This window comes from Pituophis catenifer, unplaced genomic scaffold (assembly GCF_029215685.1).
Source record: "Pituophis catenifer annectens isolate HBS135680 unplaced genomic scaffold, rPitCat1.0.hap2 SCAF_14, whole genome shotgun sequence".
NCBI lineage: Eukaryota > Metazoa > Chordata > Lepidosauria > Squamata > Colubridae > Pituophis > Pituophis catenifer.
The window spans coordinates 13999882-14009882 of record NW_027256894.1 but is presented as its reverse complement, the minus strand read 5'-3'; positions in this window follow the sequence as shown (position 1 = coordinate 14009882).

The following is a 10001-nucleotide window of genomic DNA, read 5'->3' as shown; positions in this document are numbered from 1 at the left end:
AAACAATTGGTGTGATTTGGGTAGAGTTTCTTTTGATGCAAAGTCATGAGAAATACATGATCCAGATGGTGAGTGAACCACCAGCAAGAATACCAAGAGGGTTGTAAGGAGAAAAAAGTAATATTCTATAGAGACCGTGTAGGTGCTATTTTAGAAATTCGTTGAACAAGGTGGCTTCAATTATCCCCAATGGGTTTATCCTCCAGATGTATGGATTTCTGGAATTTCTCCATTGCTGAAAAAGCTGGAAGTCCAAGATCCACACATCTGAAGGTGCCCAGATTAATGAAGGCTGCCCCTCCCCTGCCAAAAACCCTTCCTGAAATATTAGCCAGTGGGAATAAGAGAATAGGACTTTCTCACCTGAAAAGTGCTTTCCTACAGATATTTAAGGGATGCGGTGGCTCAGTGGCTAAGACACTGAGCTTGCCAATTGATAGGTCGGCAGTTCAGTGGTTCAAATCCCTAGTGCTGCGTAACAGAGTGAGCTCCCGTTACTTGTCCCAGCTTCTGCCAACCTAGCAGTTTGAAAGCAGGTAAAAAATGCACATAGAAAAATAGGGGCCACCTTTGGTGGGAAGGGAACAGCGTTCCGTGCGCCTTTGGCGTTGAGTCATGTTGGCCACATGACCACAGAGACGTCTTCGGACAGCACTGGCTCTTCGGCTTTGAAACGGAGATGAGCACCGCCCCCTAGAGTCGGGAACGACTAGCACAGAGGGGAACCTTTACCTTTACAGACATTTTGGGCGACTCTTCTAGAGCAGGGGTCTCCAAACTTAGCAATTTTAACACTTGTGGACTTGTTAAACTGCCTGAGGAATTCTGGGAGTTGAAGTCCACAAGTCTTAAAAATGCTAAGGTTGAATACAAGAAACAGGAAAGGAAGTCTTAGGATGGTCTTATCTTCAAGATATTACATGTTGATGTTAACCTAGATTTTCTTTATTTATGATTTAGTGACAACCTGAACTGGATGAGTTCACACCGGAGGTGAAATCCAGCAGGTTCTGACAGGTTCTGGAGAACCGGTAGCGGAAATTTTGAGCAGTTCAGAGAACCGGCAAATACCAACTCTGGCTAGCCCCAGAGTGGGGTGGGAATGGAGATTTTGCAATATCCTTCCCCCTGAAGTGGGATGGGAATAGAGATTTTGCAGTATCCTTCCCCTGTCATGCCCACCAAGCCACGCCCACAGAACTGGTAGTAAAAAAAATTGGATTTCACCACTGGTTCACACAATATACTAACTATGTATGGTTAGCACAATGTGTGAATCCAACTTGAGTCGGGCCTCTGGTGCTATGTATATAGCCTGAGATTAGTGTATTGTGCAAACTCAGCTTATATGAGTAACTTCTGGAGTTCCATGAATGCCTGAACCATTCGATTCAGTTCAACTGAAGTGTAACTTACTCATGGGAGCGCTTCTTTTGAGAACACAGCCAAAGCCAACTGCAGCCCTGGTCCTTGATGATCATGGATCCAACCTTTACTCCTAGCTGACTCTTACCCATCTTCCTACTATTGCCCAGATGATTAGAGTAGAAGACAGAAGAAGAATGCCCCAAACCCAAAGCTGCCTGCAGAATAAAACAAATCTTGGCAGTTCTTCAAGGACACAATGAGCCAGATGTCCCCAAAATGTAGCAGAGCTGCCACACGCCACATGTCGAAGCAAACCAGTGAATGCTAATATTGTGCCATTTCAGCAACAGAAGTGTCCATTTTCCTACTTAATACTCTGGGAACTTAAGTATGTCTTCTCCATTCTCTTGATGGTGTCTTTGAGCGCCCTTAAATATTGGACAAAGCGGATAGGGCTACTACCGTCGTCATGATTGTTACTTCTTGCCACACAAAGGTGGGTTTCAGCAGGTTCTGACCAGTTCTGGAGAACCGGTAGTGGAAATTTTGAGTAGTTCGGAGAACCAGTAGTAAAGATTCTGACTGGCCCTGCCCCCATCTATTCTCTGCCTCCCAAGTCCCCAGCTTGTCGGGAGGAAGTGGGGATTTTGCAGTAACTTTCCCCTGGATTGGAGAGGGAATGGAGATTTTACAGTATCCTTCCCCTGCCACGCCCACCAAGTCATGCCACGCCCACCAAGCCACGCCCACAGAGCTGGTAGTAAAAAAAATTGAAACCCACAACTGTTACCACGTCTCTTCCCATCAAATTGAAGCCTCCTTGGCTTTTCATTCATTCCAATTTTAACAAGTCCCATGACAGGAAACCATATCTTGATATTTTCCTTTGGGATTTAACAGAAGCACCAGAGCGCCGGGCAGCTTTAGATTGCTAGAAAGAATAATTTTTCCTAGGCTGCCTTATCCCTAAATGACTGCTATAACATCCGTCTGCTTATGAGAGTTTCATTGAAGTTCTTCTATGGAGAAATAAATCAAAAGCAAATTTTCTTTCATCAGCTTCAATGGGGACCTGGGATGCATGGCTCTTTTCTGCCTACCACTTAATAATATGCATTGCCTTCTGAATGAGATTCCTTGTAAGTCTATTAAATCCTGCGCCTAAACATTTCGCTGAAGGTTCAACATGCATTATACATTTTAATCTGCTTCTTCCCAGATCGTTATCTTATCAGTTAATCAACTGGACAATAGGGAAGAACAAGAAAGTACAAGAAGCAATCTTCAGATTTTCCATTTTTCCTGCTGTTAATTGCAAAATGGTGGAGAAAGAAGCTTCACTGGGAAGGAAGGAAGGAAGGAAGAATTATTATACTTCTAGGGAAGGAAGGAAAGGAGGAAAGGAAGGAAGGAAGAAAGATTATATTTCTAGGGAAAAAAAGGGAAGGAAGGAAGGATGGATTATGCTTCTAGGGAAGGTAGGTAGGAAGGAAGGAAGGAAGGAAGGAAGGAAGGAAGGAAGGAAGGAAGGAAGGAAGGAAGGAAGGAAGATTATGCTTCTAGGGAGAAAAGGAAGGAAGGAAGGAAGGATTATGCTTCTAGGGAAGGAAGGAAGGAGGGAGGGATGGAGAGAGGGAAGGGAGGAAGGAAGGAAGGAAGGAAGGAAGAAAGATTATGTTTCTAGGGGAAAAAAAGGAAGGAAGGATGGATTATGCTTCTAGGGAAGGAAGGTAGGTAGGTAGGTAGGTAGATAGAAAGGAAAGAAGGAAGGAAAGGAAGGAAGGAAGGAAGAAAGATTATGCTTCTAGGGAGAAAAGGAAGGAAGGAAGGAAGGAAGGAAGGATTATGCTTCTAGGGAAGGAAGATAGGTAGGTAGGAAGGAAGAATGATTATGCTTCTAGGGAAGGAAGGAAGGAGGGAGGGATGGAGAGAGGGAAGGGAGGAAGGAAGGAAGGAAGAATGATTATGCTTCTAGGGAAGGAAGGAGGGAGGGAGGGATGGAGAGAGGGAAGGGAGGAAGGAAGGAAGAATGATTATGCTTCTAGGGAAGGAAGGAAGGAGGGAGGGATGGAGAGAGGGAAAGGAGGAAGGAAGGAAGGAAGGAAGAATGATTATGCTTCTAGGGAAGGAAGGGAGGAAGGAAGGAGGGAGGGACGGAGAGGGAAGGAAGGAAGAATGATTATGCTTCTAAGGAAGGAAGGAAGGAGGGAGGGAGAGAAGGAAGGAAATTATTTGTATACTTATAAGAAGGAATGTGAGCGGCGAGTGAGCAAAACAAATAATTTTGTGTCTTCTAACCATTGTCCTGAGACTCTCATAAAGCAAGACATATGTTGATCATTCTTTGGTGCTGACTTCTAGAAAGGAGGTTTTTCTGAGCCTCTTCTAGAAACTGGATATGTCTATTTTAATGAAAAGAAGGACTGGGGTTGACATGATAGCAATGCTCCAATATCTAAAGGGTTGCCACAAAGAAGAAGGGGCCAACCTATTCTCCAAAGCACCTGAAGGCAGGAAAGAAGCAGTGGCTGGAAATTATTCAAGAAGAGATTCAACCTAGAACTAAGGAGGAAATTCCTGACAGTTGAAACAATTAATCAGTGGAATGACTTGACTCCAGAAGTTGTAGGTGGTCCAACACTGGAAGTTTTTAAGAAGAGATTGGACAACCATTTGTCTTGAAATGATGTAGGGTTGCTTGAGTAGGGGACTGCACTAGAAGGCCTCCAAGATCCCTTCCAACTCTCTTATTCTGCCAGAAGTCAAACATGAAATCTCCTGAAAGCTACACAGAACAATCTGCCCTTAAACTCCCGCCATCTTAATGGGGGGGGGGGGGAATCTGGGACATCACTGAAGACTATCCAAGAATGAAAAATGAGAAGTGAGGGAATTCAAGAGCGATATTCCCCCCAAGCTCCTTGGCTGGGAAGGGAAATCTCAGGTTGCCAGTATTTGTGACTTAAAAACATTTCTCCGCCAGCATTAAGTGCACAAAGACAGAAACATGTTCAGGGTTTGGAATGGCGGCTTCTGCTATTGTCCCCTACGGGTCGAGCACGTTAATCTGCTGCCAACTGACGGCTCATTATTGTTCAACTCCCAAGAAAGGTGTCACTTTGGGTGAAGTGGAACCTGCTAAATAATTTTGACAGAGGCATCACAGAGGGCCCAGCCCCAGAGCCACCTTCCCTATTGCCGTTGCCTCTAGTAATTGCTCAGATTAACAGGGAAGTCTTTAGAATGCGCCACCCATTTCCAAACAAAGCTTTTCACATTTCTTTCTCAAATCTCCTTGATATGATTTGCATTCTTGGAGGGGAGGGAGAGAGGGAGAAGAGGGGAAGAGAGGAGGAGGTAGGAAGGGAGGGGGAGAGAGGGAGAAGGAGAGGGAAGGATGGAGAGAGGGGGAGGGGGAGAGAAGAGGGGGAGGTAGGAAGGGAGCGGGAGAGGGAGGGAGGGAGGGGGAGGGAGGAGGAGAGAGGGGGAGGGAGGAAGGGAGGGGAAGAAAGGGAAAAGGAGAGGGGGAGGGGGAGAGAGAGGAGGAGGAGGTAGGAAGGGAGGGGAGAGAGGGAGAGGGAGGGGAAGGGAGGAAGGGAGCGGGAGAGGAAGAAGGAAGGAGGGGAGAGAGGGGGAGGTAGGAAGGGAGGGGAAGAGAGGGAAAAGGAGAGGGAGAGGGAAAGAGGAGGAGGTAGGAAGGGAGTGGGAGTGGGAGAAGGAGAGGGGGTGGGGGAGAGAAGAGGGGGAGATAGGAAGGGAGGGGGAGAGAAGGAGAAAGAGAGGGACAGAGAGAGAGAAAGAGAGGGGGATAGAGAAGGAGAGGGAGGGATAAAGAGAGGGAGAGGGAGAGAGAGAGACTTTATTTTAGAGAAGCCCTAAAATTTGAGGTTCCCCAAGGACACGGATGACAATGAACAGGACTTTGAAGAAATTTCTCAAGAATGAAGGGTAGCTTTCCTTCGACCAGATACTTTCTTTTATTAATTAGAAAGGCAATCCGTTAATTAACAGCAGAGCTCAGAAAGCGGTGCACGCATGTCAGATGAAGTGTCAGATCTCAAGTTCTCTCCAGGCTGCTGTTGTATACGCACATCACAGTATTGCTGTGCACTAATTTCTGTTCACAAAGCAGAATCATTTTGGTGGGAGGAAGAACCACCCTTGACATGGGGTGGGTGCAAGGGGGTGTAACGTAGGAGGAGCTATATCATCATGCACACATTGACAGAAGCTACATTTTCCATTTGGCCTGACGCAGGGCAGGGGGAAAGTGTTAATTTCTGTTTTCTTTTTTAAAAAAACTGTTATGCCTATTTTTAGGTTTACACTGCGGTTTCTTTTAACACAGGAAACTTTCACTGGTTTCCAGCAATTGAGGTGAGAAAGGGTTCCAGGAGGCAGGGAAATAAGTTTAGTTTAGTTTAGTTTACTTTATTGTCATTGCACCTCGTACAACGAAATTAAATGCCATCCTCAGTGTACATTATAATTATAAAAATAAAACACAAACACACATCCTTTACATTCTATACAATTGAATTGAAAACCCATATTGCATTAATATTGCACTATACAGTAGAATTCAATATAGTTACTGCTCTGAGATAGAAGTTTTTCAGCCAAGTTGTCCTTGTTTTTGTTATCCTGTACCGTCTGCCAGATGGTAATAGTTCAAAAAAAAAAGGGGGGGTGCCCAGGATGAGATGGATCTTTAAGAATGTTTTGAAGGCAGCGGGTGCTATAAAGCTTTTCCAAAGGGGAGAGGGCAATCCATGATCATCTGGGCAATGCCGTCGACCCTCTGGAGCGCTGTCCTATCTGCCACTCTGCAATTGGCAAACCATACACAGGTGCAGTAAGTTAAAATACTCTCTATGGTGCAGCGGTAGAAGTTCACCAGCAGCTTTTCATTCAGATGTTGTTTCCTGAGAAGTCTCAGGTAATATAATCTCTTCTGGACCCTTTTGACCAGTGCTGCAAAAATAGGAGTCTGAATTGCAGGTTACCTACCCCTGCTTCGATTTAGGGTTTCAGATAATTTTTCCTCTTGAAAGTAAAGACAGATTTACAACTCGTTCTTCAGCAGGAGCTTTCCAATAGAAAAAAAAAAATAAGAACCCGTATCACCCAAAGACATTGATTAGTTACTTAGGATCGTAGATCTTACTTAGATTGGTAATTTTAGGATTACTCTACCCTACCAAATACAGGACAGCCACAGTTAATACGAGGTCGGTCAGAATAACAAAATAATAAGAGTTGGAAAGGACTTTGGAGGTCTTCTAGTCCAGAGGTCTGCAACCTTCAACACTCAAAGAGCCATTTGGACCTGTTTCCCACAGAAAAGAAAACACCGGGAGCCACAAAACCCTTCCTGTGCCTATTTCTTCAGCGGCCACAGAACTAGCATATGTAGTTGAATTAAACATTCTGTTTTCTTCTGAAACTTTTCTTTTCTTGGATTTATCCATGGTTGGCCTACCTTAATAAAAGCTCAATAAATCGCGTGCCGGTGGGTGTCACACATTGGAGGTTGTGACACATATTTTGAATGACAAGGAGCCACAGCAGAAGGGTAAAAGAGCCACATGCGGCTCCAGAGCCACAGGTTGCTGACCCCTGTTCTAGTCCAATCCCTTGCTCAAGGAGGAGACCCTGTACCATTCCAGATGCCCACCACTTCCGGTGGCAAGCAGTTCCACTGGTTATTTGTTCTCATTGTCAGGAAATTTCTCCTTCGTTTTAGATTGCTTCTCTCCTTGATTAGTTTCCATCCATTCTTTCTTGTGTGGCCTTCCGGTGCCATTGTAACTCATTTAGCAGCTGAAAACTGAACTCAAACCCACGCCAGTGAACTGAATTCTTGGTGACTTCGTGGACTAGTTTTTCCTCCACTAAGATTTCCTCCCCCTTTCCCTCCCCCCAAGAGGAAAACTCAAATGCTCCTTTTGTGATAATATGGGAGAAAATCAATGAGTTCTCCGACAAGTAGTTCTTTTGTACATTTCCCACTGGACCGTGTAAAAAAGAAACCAGAGATTACATTTTCCATTTCTGTAATGAACTTCGAGCCTCTGGGTTTGCTGCCCATTTCTCAATCAAGGCGAATAGAAATAAGTCACTTCCCCACCCCCTTTACGCATTTTGGGCTTTTTTCACAAGAGGCATAATTAAATACCCACCTTCTTAGATTTAAAAGCCTCCTACGAAAGCAAAGACCCTGAGACTCATTTAGCCATCGCGTTAAGCAAATAAGCGGCTTGTCAAAAATGCAGACACAGTCTTCCTTCAGGTACAATATACCCCCAGTGCGTTTTATTGCTTTCATCTTGAATCTGTGTCATTCCAGGCAAAATACTCTAAAAGTAGTGCAGAACGAAGGGCCTCTGATTTCGAAAAGCGGCAGTAAAGATTTAAAGCCTTAGGACAACGTGGAGCATAGAGGTATGACTGAAAGCGAATAGATGGGTCCTGGGATAATGTTGCAAGATCAAAGCTGGTCGGTCACCGGGACCAAAGGTTTAGTCTTCCGAGCTTTCGGACTCGTGCTGGATCCCATCCTCAGGGAATTTCTCTCTACTGGAATGAATAATGATTGAAATCTGGGAAATGGGCCCCTTGTCAGTCAACAAGAGTGCTGATTTACCACCTGCTTATAAAGTACTTAGGAGGCAAGAATTTGGCAAGGATAAGGAAACAACAGCCAACAACTTAATAGCCGGCCATCTACACCACATTCAGCAACTGAAAAGCCACGCATAACCAGGCACCATAGAGCAATACCGTGTTTCCCTGAAAATAAGACCCTGTCTTATATTTTTTTGAACCCCGAAATAAGTGCTTGGCCTTATTTTCAGGGAGGTCTTATTATTTTGGGGTGCGTGGAGCAAGACGGGGCTTCTCTTGCCATCTTACCTGATTTCCAGCTCTGTCTCCCTAACCCTAAGCAGACAGACTGCGCATGCATTTAAATATTTTCAGGGAGGGCTTATTTTTGGGGAGGGCTTATTTTTTGGGGGGGGTTATTTTAGTGCATGCGCTCAAAAGCCCGATTGGGCTTATTATCAGGGGATGTCTTATTTTAGGGGAAACAGGGTAGCAATAGCACTTAGATTTCTATACCGCTTCACGGTGCTTTTACAGCCCTCTCTAAGTTGTTTACAGAGTCAGCATATTTGCCCCCAACAATCTGGGTCCTCAATTTATCCACCTCAGAAGGATGGAAGGCTGAGTCAACCTTGAGCCGGTCAGCCTATTGTAGATTTAGATGGTTGAGCCTTCAGTCTGGCAAGATTCTGTCTACAGGTGTGAAAACAATAAGGATCTCAGCTTGGGAGAATCACCACATGTCATTCTTGCTTTGGAGTCTGACAAGGAACGACCTTGTGGGACTGGAGGAAGAGCTGCAGCCTAGACAACAGTCTGATAAATGAAATTTGAGTCGGGAAGGAAGAAGAGGTAGCAAAAAATTTCATTTATGAAACCTATCAGGTTTTTCTTTGGGGGTGGGGATATAAGCATTCAGGTACTTTAATAATTCAGGTCTTGTGTACATCCAAAAAGCAACATAACTGGGTTACAAACATCCTCTGAACTCAACCATCAAGCCCATATTGGTATGATTTTGATTTTGTTTATGCACTTTTTTTAAAAAAAAAAAAGATTTATATGCCACCCTTCTCCGGAGACTCAGGGCGGCTTACAATGCGTTAAGCAATAACTTGCAGGTACTACCTCCAAAGTTCCTCTAGAATAAACAGCATTTCAGGAAGGGCCAAGAAAAACCAACACACCAGAGAGCACGCCTTGAGAATCCGTTGCCCATTTCATCCCCCTGTTCAGCTGACAGCTTTCTCTCTTTTGTTGAAACATTCTTCACGGTGTTCATAATATTTTTTTTTTTATATATATATAAACTTTATTGAGGTTTTTTTACAAAACAAAACAAAAAATAAAAAATAGAAAAAAGAAAAAAGGAAAAACAAACATTCAAACAGAAACATAAAACATAAAACACATAAGTATGATAACATTTTAAATTAGTATCGGATGTGCAGTGTTTTAACTATTTACATAAATAGTACTTGGTGACATTTCAACTCACTTTTAACCAATATTTAACACACCTTTAGATCTTTCTTTCATTTTGTCATGCAACCACTTGTACCACCTTTCCCATACCATATAGTAAACTGACTTCTCATCATTTAATTCATAAGTTAATTTAGTCATCTCTGCGCACTCGAGTATTTTCTTAATTGTAAGCTCTTCTGGTGGTTGAGTTTTCTCTTTCCAGTACTGTGCGTATGCCAATCTAGCGGCTGTAATTATGTGGATCATTAAATGTATCATTTCCTTTCTATATGGTTTCTTTATTATTCCCAGGAGGAAAATCTCTGGTGTTAGTTCAATATCTTCGTCAATTATTTCTTGTAACCACCTCCTAATTTTATTCCAGTATCCTTTCGCTTCCGGGCATGTCCACCACATGTGAAAGAAGGTGCCTTGACCATGGCCACATTTCCAACAGTTGGGATGTATAATATTTTTAGTACGTGTGCTGCTCAATAATGGGGCTTCCAAGTAAGTTCTTTTTCCTTTGATTTTTCTCAGTAAAAAAAAAGGCCTCTTGC